The sequence below is a fragment of the Apis cerana genome, linkage group LG1 (genome assembly GCF_029169275.1).
Source record: "Apis cerana isolate GH-2021 linkage group LG1, AcerK_1.0, whole genome shotgun sequence".
NCBI classification, from domain to species: Eukaryota; Metazoa; Arthropoda; class Insecta; order Hymenoptera; family Apidae; genus Apis; species Apis cerana.
This window is the reverse complement of record NC_083852.1, coordinates 21,541,752-21,555,023: the sequence shown is the minus strand read 5'-3', so window position 1 is coordinate 21,555,023 and position 13,272 is coordinate 21,541,752. Positions and strand designations below refer to the sequence as shown.

The window sequence follows — 13,272 nt, the reverse complement described above, 5'->3', positions numbered from 1 at the left end:
CTCGAAATTCAGGACGCGTCGTATGAACCGTATATTAGAATTTCTTGCCGATAGAACGAACGATCCGCAAGCCGGCAAGGCCTCGGGAGAGCCACGGGTGGCCACGAAAGGTGAGAGATCCCTTAACGACCTTTCTGCGGCGGAAGAGCGGTTCGCCGGTCCGGGAAATCTTTAAATAAAACACTTTTAGCGGAGGTTTGGCATCGATGGTCCTTCGGTGTACTTTAAAGGACTCTGTTTCACGGCCTTGGAGAGAAATGAGCTCCATAAAGAAGTCGTCTCGCCTACTTTCACCTCGTGCCCCTCTTCTTACCTCCGCTCATTGTGCGCCAATCTTAAATCCCCCCGCCCTCGATACAACTTTCGTCCATGAAATTCGATTCGAAAATCCTCCGGTTCGACTCGGTTTCGGATTGTTTCTTCTTAATTAATTCGGGTCCACGGCTTGAATTAGCCGTGCCCTCGAGGCGTTTTGCACCCTCTTCCAGAAGTTTTCCAACCCCCATCCCCGTCTCGCAGATTTACGGAGGAGGGATTAATGGAAAAGTATATTCCGAGTCGTGGAGGTCCGAACACTTGACGAGGAATTCAATGTTACTTAACCGAGGCGCGAGAACGGTCCCTTAAGTAGGCTTATTGATGTCAAGGTTTCTCTGTGGACGAGGTGAAAACGTTTCGCTATTGAGGCGTCGGGTTTTCCATTATGATTCAATTGAAATATTAAAGTTAAATTAGAATCTTCTCATTACAAACAATTCCTGTTTAACGTTAGAAGAATTTCAAGAATCGAATATGTCAAATGTATAATCTTTATCGTTATAGGTATTTTACAAGATCAATATTGATAGAAAATATATCGTGTCTTAATATTAATACTAGAAACAATAATTTATTCAAAAAAAGAAAAAAATAGATTGGACGAGGAATTGTCATTAAGATTCCTCGTGATGGATTCCTCGAGAAATTCCAAGAATACCCCTCCATTGATCAGATTCTCAGATATCCCAATAAGAAATTCAAGCTTAAAAATTACAATCGCTCAGTTCCGATCTAATTGAGACGTTAAGATGCTAATTAAGATGCAAAACTTGTTCATAACATCTGTATTATCCACGACAAAACCAAGTTAAAGGTTAATTACCAAAATGTGGTAGAAATGATCGATTACGGAATACACATGTAAACTCTCCTATCCGTAATCCACCTTATCCACCGAGTTTTGCGAATCAATCTCGCCGAAACGATCTCCGGAATTCGCAATCTCTCTCTCTCTCTCTCGAACGGCAGCAGCAGCAATTCCGCTTCGGGTTAGAGAGGTTATCTTACGCTCTCTCGTATTCGACGTTCATCGAGCCGACGTCTAATCCATAAGCAGCGATGCGTAACGAAGTTGGGGCGCGATAATAACCGGCGACGTGGCAATTAAATTCCGTGGAATCGTTTAGTGGCCCATAAATCTTCCTTCCGGGATAGAGGCGAAAGAAGCGCTCGAGAGAGAGAGAGAGAGGATAGGGTTGAGGACGAATCTCGAAGGCACCGCCTTAAATCCGTTAATGGGTTTACAAACGTGTGAAGTCCGCGTAACAGAACGTCGAAACATATTTTCTCGGGCGTCGAGTGATTTGTGGCGGCGAAAATAGGCGGGTATGGAAAAGCTTGGTCCAACGCCCTCTTTTCTTCTTCTTCTGCTTCTTCTTTCGTGTCCCGCTCGAACTCGGTGATTTGTCAAACGAACAAATCCCGAGGAATTTGGGGCTGATCCCGGGTGAAACTAATTCCGAGCTATCTGGAATTAATAATTTAAATCTTCTCATCGGAAGATGTTTCTCCATTTCGTTATAGAAACCGCTCGACGAAGGGGAATTGTACGATTGTTCGATAACAACGTAACGACTTACGGTTCAAGTTTCTTTATTTCTTTTGGGGAAAAGCGAAAATCGATTACCGGTGGACATCGATCGTCGATCGATCGAGAAAAAAGGGAATGTTTCCCTAATCGTCTCGGAGGAATTTACGATTTGCCACGGTGAACTTTATTCGTGTTTCGAGGACGGACTCCACGCAGGACAATCCAAACTATAGGTGTTGTAAATTGCAAATAAAAGGGTGGGAAGGGTGAAGAACCGGCAATTTCGTGATTCCCTTTCCTGTCGTTTCGCGGAAAACCCATTGTCCGTGGCGACGTATGATTGAGTTTTACCGTCACTGCTATATATGTATATATATTTTCTCTGCACTTCGTTTCATCACGTTGCAGCGTACATACATTATCCCTAATAATAGTATACGGGCACGCTCGATTTTTCCATTCAACCCTGACCTCTCCCATTGCGTGGCTCGAGGCAACGTGTCGCGTGCCGATCATCTCTCACCACCCTACCTCGAACGAAAGCTAAACGAAATCGCTCGGTCGCGATACCGAGTGAAAGAAAACAAAAAAAAAATAAAATAAAATAAAAAAGAACCGGCGCAAGGAGAAAAAGTGCTGACTAAATGGCGTGCACGAGGCACGAGGAATGCGAAACGTGGTCATAGGCGCGGTGAAATTTGTAATCTCGCGGGGCTCTGTTTGTCGGGAGTTAGGGCGATAGAACGAGATAGAGGAGAAAGAAAGAGAAGCGTAAAGAAAAGGTAAAGAAAGGAGGCGACGATCGCGATTTCTTGCGAACCATCGAGAGAAGATCTCTCTTCTCCCCCATCCGCGCGACACTCTCTCCTCTTTCACCCATTCTCAGCACTCGGCGAGCCCGCTGTCCCGCGCATTGTTGATGTTTCAAGATAAATACCAGATACAGAGTACAATGCGATCCCCTCTCTACTTTGTAGGTAATTAATTACCAGCCATTGTCCGTCACCGGCAGTAACGTATACGTTATATCAGCGAGCCGTCAACGGTCGTCGCCGGCGCTATCGCGCTACGAGATTCCATTGTCCTTAACTATTATTCCCGCCGGTGGCAATACCGTACATGGACCCGATGATAATGCGCGGCCGGATCGAAATCACCGGGAGCAGCATTCCTCTCGGCTGCGTTCTCTCGTCTACTTTCGTCCCGTTGGATCGGTGGATACCGCGGACCGCGCGATGCGACAAACACCCGAACCCCACGATTCGATAAAATAACTATAGCGCGATCAGCGATTTCGCCAGCCACGTCGCGATGGATTTGCCCATTGTGTCCGCCGTTACGGGCATCGGGGAAAAGAATGGGGTACCGTTGGCGTTCCAGCCAAGGCGCGAATTCTTTGGCAAATTTACTACGACTCGCGGGAAGGAGTCGCGTGAGGGCCTCGCTTCTATGCTTATCTGTAATTGCACGTATATACACCTCGCCTTCTCTTTCGAGCGATTGTTTCTTCGCGTTTGGCGGAGTGTATTATTCGGTGGAGATACCTCGCTTCACGTGTATTTAAATACGCGTTATAAACACGTAGTAAATGAAATTGAAGTTTAATTCGCGTAATGTTTAACATACGGATATACGTGTATTTCTGTGTACGTGTTGTGTGTACTTATAGAGGGATATATGATTGAGATAAGGTACGTATACGGTGATATGGGATGTTTCATGCAATAGAAACTTAGCTCGTTAAATTTTGTTTTATTATTAAATTTTATTATTTTATTCAAAAGTTATGGCTAGGCCCAATTGCGTGAAACTTCCTATATGCAAAATATTCCCTCCTATATTCCCTCTCGTATTACCATTTGTATTTACGTCATTAGTATTGTTTATAGCGAAAAATATTTCAATAGTAAAAGTTAAATGGTAACTTCTGAAAGGGATGTAATATAATGTGATAAATGTGATATAATTATTTTTTTTATTAAGATGTGTAGAAATCATATAAAGGTCAAATCTTTCATTTTTTAAACAGAATTATATTTTTTAATACATTGAAAAATACAATTCCTTAAAATGCATTATACCACGTTAGACAGAATTTATTAATTTAGAAGATGAGTATCTCTAAATTTATTAATTTTCCGACTAACGTGGGTTAATACATTTTTATAAAAAAAAATAATGGAATTGTCATAACAAATGGATTAAAAAATATATAGTTCTAAATAAAAAAGAAAAAATTGGCCTTCACGTGATTCACATATCTGACTACAAAATAATTAATATCACAAATATGAATATCACAATATTCATCCCTAAATCATTTAATTTTTATTTAAAATATTTATTGCTATAAATTACGAAAATGAGATAAATCAAAATGGTAATAAAACAATCCATTCCTTATTCCTCTAGAATTAAGTAAACTGTCAAAAAATGATAAAATTTTAAAATATGACTGTATCAAAAGGTAAGTATAAAAGGTAAGTAAAAAAGGTAAGTATAGAAGGTAAGTAAAAAAGGTAAGTAAATTAAAATTCCTAGAACTTCACAAATTCTTGGAAATGATATCATCTTCCTGGAATTATCGACATTCTTAGTCAAAGAAATTTTTGGCCGAAAATGCGATTTTGTATTAGGAGAATATGAATTGATAGGAGGTCGTTCGAAAAATTTAGCCCGGAATTATCGACAGTCTTGGACGGAGAAATTTTTGGCCGAAAATTCGATTTTGTATTAGGAGAATATAAATTGATAGGAGGTCTTTCGACAAATTTTTCCTGAATTATCGACAATCTTGGCGAAGAAATTTTTGGCCGTAAATTCGATTTTGTATTAGGAGAATATAAATTGATAGGAGGTCTTTCGACAAATTTTTCCTGAATTATCGACAATCTTGGACGGAGAAATTTTTGGCCGAAAATTCGATTTTGTATTAGGAGAATATAAATTGATAGGAGGTTTTTCGACAAATTTTTCCTGAATTATCGACAGTCTTCGGCGAACAAATTTTTGGCCGAAAATTCGATTTTGTATTAGGAGAATATGAATTGATAGGAGGTCTTTCGACAAATTTTTCCTGAATTATCGACAATCTTGGACGGAGAAATTTTTGGCCGAAAATTCGATTTTGTATTAGGAGAATATAAATTGATAGGAGGTCTTTCGACAAATTTTTCCTGAATTATCGACAATCTTGGACGGAGAAATTTTTGGCCGAAAATTCGATTTTGTATTAGGAGAATATAAATTGATAGGAGGTCTTTCGACAAATTTTTCCTGAATTATCGACAGTCTTGGACAGAGAAATTTTTGGCCGAAAATTCGATTTTGTATTAGGAGAATATAAATTGATAGGAGGTCTTTCGACAAATTTTTCCTGAATTATCGACAATCTTGGACGGAGAAATTTTTGGCCGAAAATTCGATTTTGTATTAGGAGAATATAAATTGATAGGAGGTCTTTCGACAAATTTTTCCTGAATTATCGACAATCTTGGACGGCGAAATTTTTGGCCGAAAATTCGATTTTGTATTAGGAGAATATAAATTGATAGGAGGTCTTTCGACAAATTTTTCCTGAATTATCGACAGTCTTGGACGGAGAAATTTTTGGCCGAAAATTCGATTTTGTATTAGGAGAATATAAATTGATAGGAGGTCTTTCGACAAGTTTTCCTGAATTATCGACAGTCTTGGACGGAGAAATTTTTGGCCGAAAATTCGATTTTGTATTAGGAGAATATAAATTGATAGGAGGTCTTTCGACAAATTTTTCCTGAATTATCGACAATCTTGGACGGAGAAATTTTTGGCCGAAAATTCGATTTTGTATTAGGAGAATATAAATTGATAGGAGGTCTTTCGACAAATTTTTCCTGAATTATCGACAATCTTGGACGGAGAAATTTTTGGCCGAAAATTCGATTTTGTATTAGGAGAATATGAATTGATAGGAGGTTTTTCGACAAATTTTTCCTGAATTATCGACAGTCTTCGGCGAACAAATTTTTGGCCGAAAATTCGATTTTGTATTAGGAGAATATAAATTGATAGGAGGTCTTTCGACAAATTTTTCCTGAATTATCGACAGTCTTGAACGGAGAAATTTTTGGCCGAAAATTCGATTTTGTATTAGGAGAATATAAATTGATAGGAGGTCGTTCGAAAAATTTAGCCCGGAATTATTGACAGTCTTGGCGAAGAAATTTTTGGCCGAAAATGCGATTTTGTATTAGGAGAATATGAATTGATAGGAGGTCGTTCGAAAAATTTAGCCCGGAATTATCGACAGTCTTGGCGAAGAAATTTTTGGCCGAAAATGCGATTTTGTATTAGGAGAATATGAATTGATAGGAGGTCTTTCGACAAATTTTTCCTGAATTATCGACAATCTTGGACGGAGAAATTTTTGGCCGAAAATTCGATTTTGTATTAGGAGAATATAAATTGATAGGAGGTCTTTCGACAAATTTTTCCTGAATTATCGACAGTCTTCGGCGAACAAATTTTTGGCCGAAAATTCGATTTTGTATTAGGAGAATATGAATTGATAGGAGGTCTTTCGACAAATTTTTCCTGAATTATCGACAATCTTGGACGGAGAAATTTTTGGCCGAAAATTCGATTTTGTATTAGGAGAATATGAATTGATAGGAGGTCTTTCGACAAATTTTTCCTGAATTATCGACAATCTTGGACGGAGAAATTTTTGGCCGTAAATTCGATTTTGTATTAGGAGAATATAAATTGATAGGAGGTCTTTCGACAAATTTTTCCTGAATTATCGACAATCTTGGACGGAGAAATTTTTGGCCGAAAATTCGATTTTGTATTAGGAGAATATGAATTGATAGGAGGTCGTTCGAAAAATTTAGCCCGGAATTATCGACAGTCTTGGACGGAGAAATTTTTGGCCGAAAATTCGATTTTGTATTAGGAGAATATAAATTGATAGGAGGTCTTTCGACAAATTTTTCCTGAATTATCGACAATCTTGGACGGAGAAATTTTTGGCCGAAAATTCGATTTTGTATTAGGAGAATATAAATTGATAGGAGGTCTTTCGACAAATTTTTCCTGAATTATCGACAGTCTTGGACGGAGAAATTTTTGGCCGAAAATTCGATTTTGTATTAGGAGAATATAAATTGATAGGAGGTCTTTCGACAAATTTTTCCTGAATTATCGACAGTCTTCGGCGAACAAATTTTTGGCCGAAAATTCGATTTTGTATTAGGAGAATATAAATTGATAGGAGGTCTTTCGACAAATTTTTCCTGAATTATCGACAATCTTGGACGGAGAAATTTTTGGCCGAAAATTCGATTTTGTATTAGGAGAATATGAATTGATAGGAGGTCGTTCGAAAAATTTAGCCCGGAATTATCGACAGTCTTGGCGAAGAAATTTTTGGCCGAAAATGCGATTTTGTATTAGGAGAATATGAATTGATAGGAGGTCGTTCGAAAAATTTAGCCCGGAATTATCGACAGTCTTGGCGAAGAAATTTTTGGTCGAAAATGCGATTTTGTATTAGGAGAATATGAATTGATAGGAGGTCTTTCGACAAATTTTTCCTGAATTATCGACAATCTTGGACGGAGAAATTTTTGGCCGAAAATTCGATTTTGTATTAGGAGAATATAAATTGATAGGAGGTCTTTCGACAAATTTTTCCTGAATTATCGACAGTCTTCGGCGAACAAATTTTTGGCCGAAAATGCGATTTTGTATTAGGAGAATATGAATTGATAGGAGGTCGTTCGAAAAATTTAGCCCGGAATTATCGACAGTCTTGGCGAAGAAATTTTTGGCCGAAAATGCGATTTTGTATTAGGAGAATATGAATTGATAGGAGGTCGTTCGAAAAATTTAGCCCGGAATTATCGACAGTCTTGGCGAAGAAATTTTTAGCCGAAAATGGGATTTTGTATTAGGAGAATATGAATTGATAGGAGGTCGTTCGAAAAATTTTGCCCGGAATTATCGACAGTCTTGGCGAAGAAATTTTTGGCCGAAAATGCGATTTTGTATTAGAAGAATATGAATTGATAGGAGGTCGTTCGAAAAATTTAGCCCGGAATTATCGCAGTCTTGGCGAAGAAATTTTTGGCCGAAAATTCGATTTTGTATTAGGAGAATATAAATTGATAGGAGGTCTTTCGACAAATTTTTCCTGAATTATCGACAATCTTGGCGAAGAAATTTTTGGCCGTAAATTCGATTTTGTATTAGGAGAATATGAATTGATAAGAGGTCGTTCGAAAAATTTAGCCCGGAATTATCGACAGTCTTGGCGAAGAAATTTTTAGCCGAAAATGGGATTTTGTATTAGGAGAATATGAATTGATAGGAGGTCGTTCGAAAAATTTTGCCCGGAATTATCGACAGTCTTGGCGAAGAAATTTTTGGCCGAAAATGCGATTTTGTATTAGGAGAATATAAATTGATAGGAGGTCTTTCGATAAATTTTTCTTGAATTATCGACGGTGTTGGGCGAAGAAATTTTTGGCCGAAAATGGGATTTTGTATTAGGAGAATATGAATTGATAGGAGGTCTTTCGATAAATTTTTACCGGAATTTCAATAGTTCTTGGAAGTAACGTCAAATTCCTAGAGTTTCTGAAATTTTGTATACTTACCTTAATATACCTACCGTTTTCTTACTTACCTTTTAATTCTGCTACTTTTTTTGTTTGTTAACCTTTTTTTAACAGTTTTCTTAATTCTAAGAATACTTACCTATACTTACCTTCATACTTACCTTTATATCTGCAGTTTTTATTGTTTTGTACATTTTTTGTACAGTTTTCTTAATTCTAAGAATACTTACCTATACTTACCTTCATACTTACCTTTATATCTGCAGTTTTTATTTTTTTGTACATTTTTTGTACAGTTTTCTTAATTCTAATGATACTTACCATTTGCATACTTACCTTGTGGCGATTGTATGTCATCGGGAACTGAAAAAAACAAAATTGTATATTTAAAATGAATAGGAATAGTGAGGAATATTTTAATACATCAAATATATGTAATAATATAAAAACAAAGTAAAGTGGACATACTGTATATAAGGACAGTATATTTTTCGAAATCTCGATTGAGCCTTCTAGTGTCCATCTTCTGTAAAAGAATGTATTATTATCTAGCTACGAATCGCTCGAAAGAAATTTTCTAATGCAAATTTAATTCGTACGTGAATACAATTTCAAAATAAATCGTATAAGATGTAGGAAAGTATTCCAATTCTCTCGAGCAATGCATAGAAAGAAGACACGTATGCAAGGAAAATACCTGTTACATTCAACTAAATTAGTCTAAAAATTCCAAGTTCCAAAGTGTCTTTCGTTCGATACTTACCTCTCCCAATCTTCATTTTTCTCGGCGATTTCGAATATTTCTCGCGTTGAATCTCGTTGATCGGCGTAAATCGCAAGAGCGCAATTTCAGTCAGGACCGCGCGACAAGCAATGGTCGATATGAAAAGATCGGAAGCATTAGAGGGAATGTATTCTGGGATGGTGGAGTGTCCCGGAAGTGTACGGCAAGGGGAACATCTGTAACCACCGCTGAAGGTCGGAAATTCCTGGCGCATTACCGGCCAATCGTGTGTGCTACGTGGAAATTCGTCGCCTGCTCGCCTAATGTACGCCACTAGCGAGCGGTGTAATACAGTCGTGTTTCGTGCAAGCCAAGTGCGCCGCCTTTTCCTTCTCCTTCCTTCGTCCTCCCGCCGCCTCCATCGTTTCGTTCCCGTGTTACCGCAACCTCGAAACACGAATGGTCAGATTGAAATCAGAGTGTATAGAGGTGCGACGAAAGGTGGATGGTGGAGAGAATGCGCAGTTTCCTTGGTTCGCGTTGGGAACGTATTTATTCAGCCGAGGTGTTAAGGGCTGAGCAATGGGGGACTCGTTCGTTCGGTTCGTTGAAGCTGAATGGAATTAACCGGGGTAATTCCCGATCGATTTTCACTTCCTTTCATTATTAATTCTTGCCCGCTTGAAATCTTTTTAAAGTAGCCAATTAACGGTGTTCGCGAAACGAAAGAAAATGGAAATAGCCGGTTGTTTAAAGGGAGAGGGGAACGGGTTGGCTTATCTGGCCAAGAATTCTTAATACTTAACTCCGGGAATTAACACGCGGCAGTTGTAAAATTAATTCCGAAAGAAGCGCGAAAGCGCGAGACGGGGTAACTGCTCTCTCCGTCTCGCTCGCTTCGTCCGTTTCACGCATTCGTGACCGCACGAGTTGGCTCCTACGGGAACGCCACGAACGCCGCCAAGAGCGGCGAGGGAGAGAGAGGAGAGACGTACGTTACCGGCAGGCCTGTTTTACATGGCCGATTGCATCTCCTTTCCATGCGCCACGACGACACGCGTTCCCTCTCTCCCCCTCTCTCTCTTCCCTTCTCTTTCTTCCACCCGTCCTCTTTCTATTAGCCAACCTCCGCCGTATACATGGTCGCGAACACGAGGATTTTCTAGCGGTCTTGAAGGGTCGCCGATCGCAGCCCCGATCTCACGCGGCACAATTAGGATGTCCTTAAACGGAGATCCGCGGAAGAGCACAACGTTATATACCGGTTTCCGGCATCGTGCACGGATTACGAGCGGAATGCGCATCGAGCGTGATCCCGCCGCAGCGTCGAGCATCCGCTCTTTCCGAGTTTGCCGGCTCTATATAGCATCGATTTGCCGTGTATAATTGGAACTTTGACGGCCAATTTCTGAATAACCATTCCCGCTCGAATATAACGGATCGGGATAACGATCTTCCCCGTTTTCTTGCTCCGCGCGAAATCAGATTGATGACGGCGTATGCCCGATGTAAACAAAATAGTGTATAAGAGAGAAAGGAAAAAAGAGAGAAAAGGAAAAAGAAAAAAAGAAGCGAGCGTGACGCGTAAGTAAGGGCTGCTTTTAACGAGTTTAATCGAGTGTCGAGAGTTGGGCTCTCGAGTATATAATTGAATCCATAGAAGAGAGAGAGTAGCGGGGGCACCTTAATTATACCGAGATTAATTAATAAATTATCAACTCTTTCAAGACACGGAGGAACTTTTAAATTTACCAGAGACTTCCCGCTTGTCTCTCTGAAAACTTTTCGCGTCACGTTACGTCGATCTCCTCTCCCTCCCTTCCTCCCCTTTCCAACCCCTTTCGCAAAGCGAGGCACAAGTTTGTCACGCGGCCGTTTACACGACCCGTTCCCAGGCAAACGAGACGCCGCGCGACGACAATCACCAAATTGATTCGTCCCTTTCGAGTAGTCAAGGCCCATCGTTCCACGCGTTAAAGGGTATCGACCTACTACTGGCGCGAACGAGTCCCGACGGAGATTCATTAACGCTTCGCCCGTGTTCCGCTCGAGTACTCCAATCGCGAACCCACTCGACGAACGATTCCACGTACGGGTAACGGGACGACAGGCTCGTAGGTAGACGAGGGAGGAAGGAAATGGTATGGGGCGACCACTCTCTATGAGGACGGGCGAGGAGTAGTCCAAGTCTGGAAACTCTACCTTTTAGAACTATATTCCGAAATTATATATATATGTATACATGTATATACTCTTCTCTGCAAGAAGATGAGAGCGACCGAAGCATGGAGAGAGGCAAAGAAGCTCGAGAGCCTTGGTAATTGTGACACTAGCGCGGCTCGATGCGTCTCCGTGTCTCATTAAGTAATTCCGCCTGGTGTCGCCCTGCCTGCTCCAACTTGTGCATCCATTTTCAGACAGGCAAACCGTTTCCGCGGAAGAGGGGAAAGATCCGGTGGGAATCGAAACGAGCTGTCTGTTACCCGCGCTGCTACTCCACCACAAATCATTTCCTCCCTGATCCTCGACATCGACGAGGATCGTGTACGTAAGAAGGCCCGTCTTATTCCTCCCATTCTTCTCCTCTCGACACCATCCACCTGACAGGGCCACGAAGAAAAAGTAGCTTTCCACACCGGGATGTTTTGCTCGTGAATCATAATTCCGTGGCACGTCGCGATGCTCTCGCCACTGCGCCCACGGGGACGACACACGGGGTGTTGTACAGGGGTGTTGACGAGTCCGCGTGACACGCTGGAGATCGGTTTCCGAGCGGAAGCTTAGTCGAGCCCGTTCCCCGATTACTGTCACTCCGGGTTCAGTCTTTGACTCGGTTAAAGAGGGAACGGTTTGAGAGATGGTTGAGAGAGGAAGGGAGAAGAGATGAGGGAACTTTGGGGGTTGGTTTCCTTGGATTCGTCGAGAAAAATCGAAAGAGGATTGGATTGGTCCGCGAATTAAAGAAGAGGCTTTCATTTTTTCGTGGATTTTTTGGCGTTGAATTTTTTAAGAATTCTTCTCGTGCAAGAATTTTCCCGGACTACGTCTCGCTTTCTCTCGAGATAACACGCGAGGAAGATCGCCTCGTTCTGAAAATAAGACGGCGACCCCCCTCCCTTCCTGCCCCTCTATCAACTTGTTCCCTTGGTTTATTCGCGGAAAAGGGACCCGTCTACGTGCACGAACAACTTTCATCCCCTTGTGCCACGAGGACATAAATATACGCGTATACGTATTCATACAGTGTGTACACACGTATGTCGCTGGCGTCATGAGAACGACGTAGCAGTATCTCGTAAATTGATCGTGCGCCGTGGAGGAGAACAGGAGAACTATTATAGATCACGGATGATGAAGGAGGAAGAGAAGGAAGGGGGGATGGCGAGGAAGGGAGACACGGGAGAAAGGCAAAAGGTGAAATAGAGTGATGTTACGTTTCTATATTACATTTGCCTGCTTCCCAGCCGCCCTTCTCCTCCTTCTCCTTCTCTTCGGTTCTCCGAACTCTCATTTTACAATCGGTACCCGGCTGCAGACTGATACTGCATTTTATTTCACGAGGGTGGGCCCAGGATTCGAGGGGTGAGCAGGCAATTTTATTGGATGTGACACTAACGCTCTCTCTCTCTCTCTCTTCGTGCGAGCCCTCGATCCTTCGTTTTGGTCACCTCCTCCCCTTCCTCTACCGACCCTCTCTCTTCTCCTTGATTTTCACTCGGTGTGACCCTCTCTTTCTCGTTTCCTCTCATTCGGACAGAGAGAGAGAGAGAAAGAGAAGGGCTTCAAATGGCTGCAATATCCGCGTGTATTGACTCCTGGAATTGGGAAGACCTTCTCGTGTCCGGACTTGTCCCGTCTATCGGTAACCAAACGCTACCCTCTTTATTTCGCTGCTCCTCGACCTCTCCTATACCTTTTCTCCGATTCTTTCTCCTCTATACTCACCCTCCACGCTGTCGCAAACGTGGCTTCTCGCCACTCTGCTCGGTCTTCTTTCGCTCGAACGCTCGCGGATAGCTCGCGCGTCATTAGCCTCGCCACTTCACGAGGGAGGATTACGCCCTACGTGCTACGAGATTTCACTTGGGCAGAGACCT

General features: G+C 41.4%; 1 protein-coding gene and 1 long non-coding RNA gene across 19 annotated transcripts in view; one reads left to right on the top strand and one right to left on the bottom strand.

The window, feature by feature from the left end:
- LOC108002419 (latrophilin Cirl) overlaps positions 1 to 13,272 on the top strand; it is a 361,012-nt gene that overhangs the window by 162,436 nt on the left and 185,304 nt on the right. The window lies entirely within an intron of this gene.
- Positions 8,102 to 13,272, bottom strand: part of LOC108002423 (uncharacterized) — a 163,559-nt gene continuing 158,388 nt past the window's right edge. For 3 of the 5 annotated variants that reach the window (XR_009830546.1, XR_009830578.1, XR_009830580.1), the window contains 2 exons: positions 8,920 to 9,622; positions 8,102 to 8,814 (listed from right to left, as the gene is read on the bottom strand). This is a non-coding gene — a long non-coding RNA (uncharacterized LOC108002423). The remainder of the gene's footprint in view (positions 8,815 to 8,919; positions 9,623 to 13,272) is intronic. The other 2 variants (XR_009830574.1, XR_009830560.1) reach the window with 2 other exon arrangements.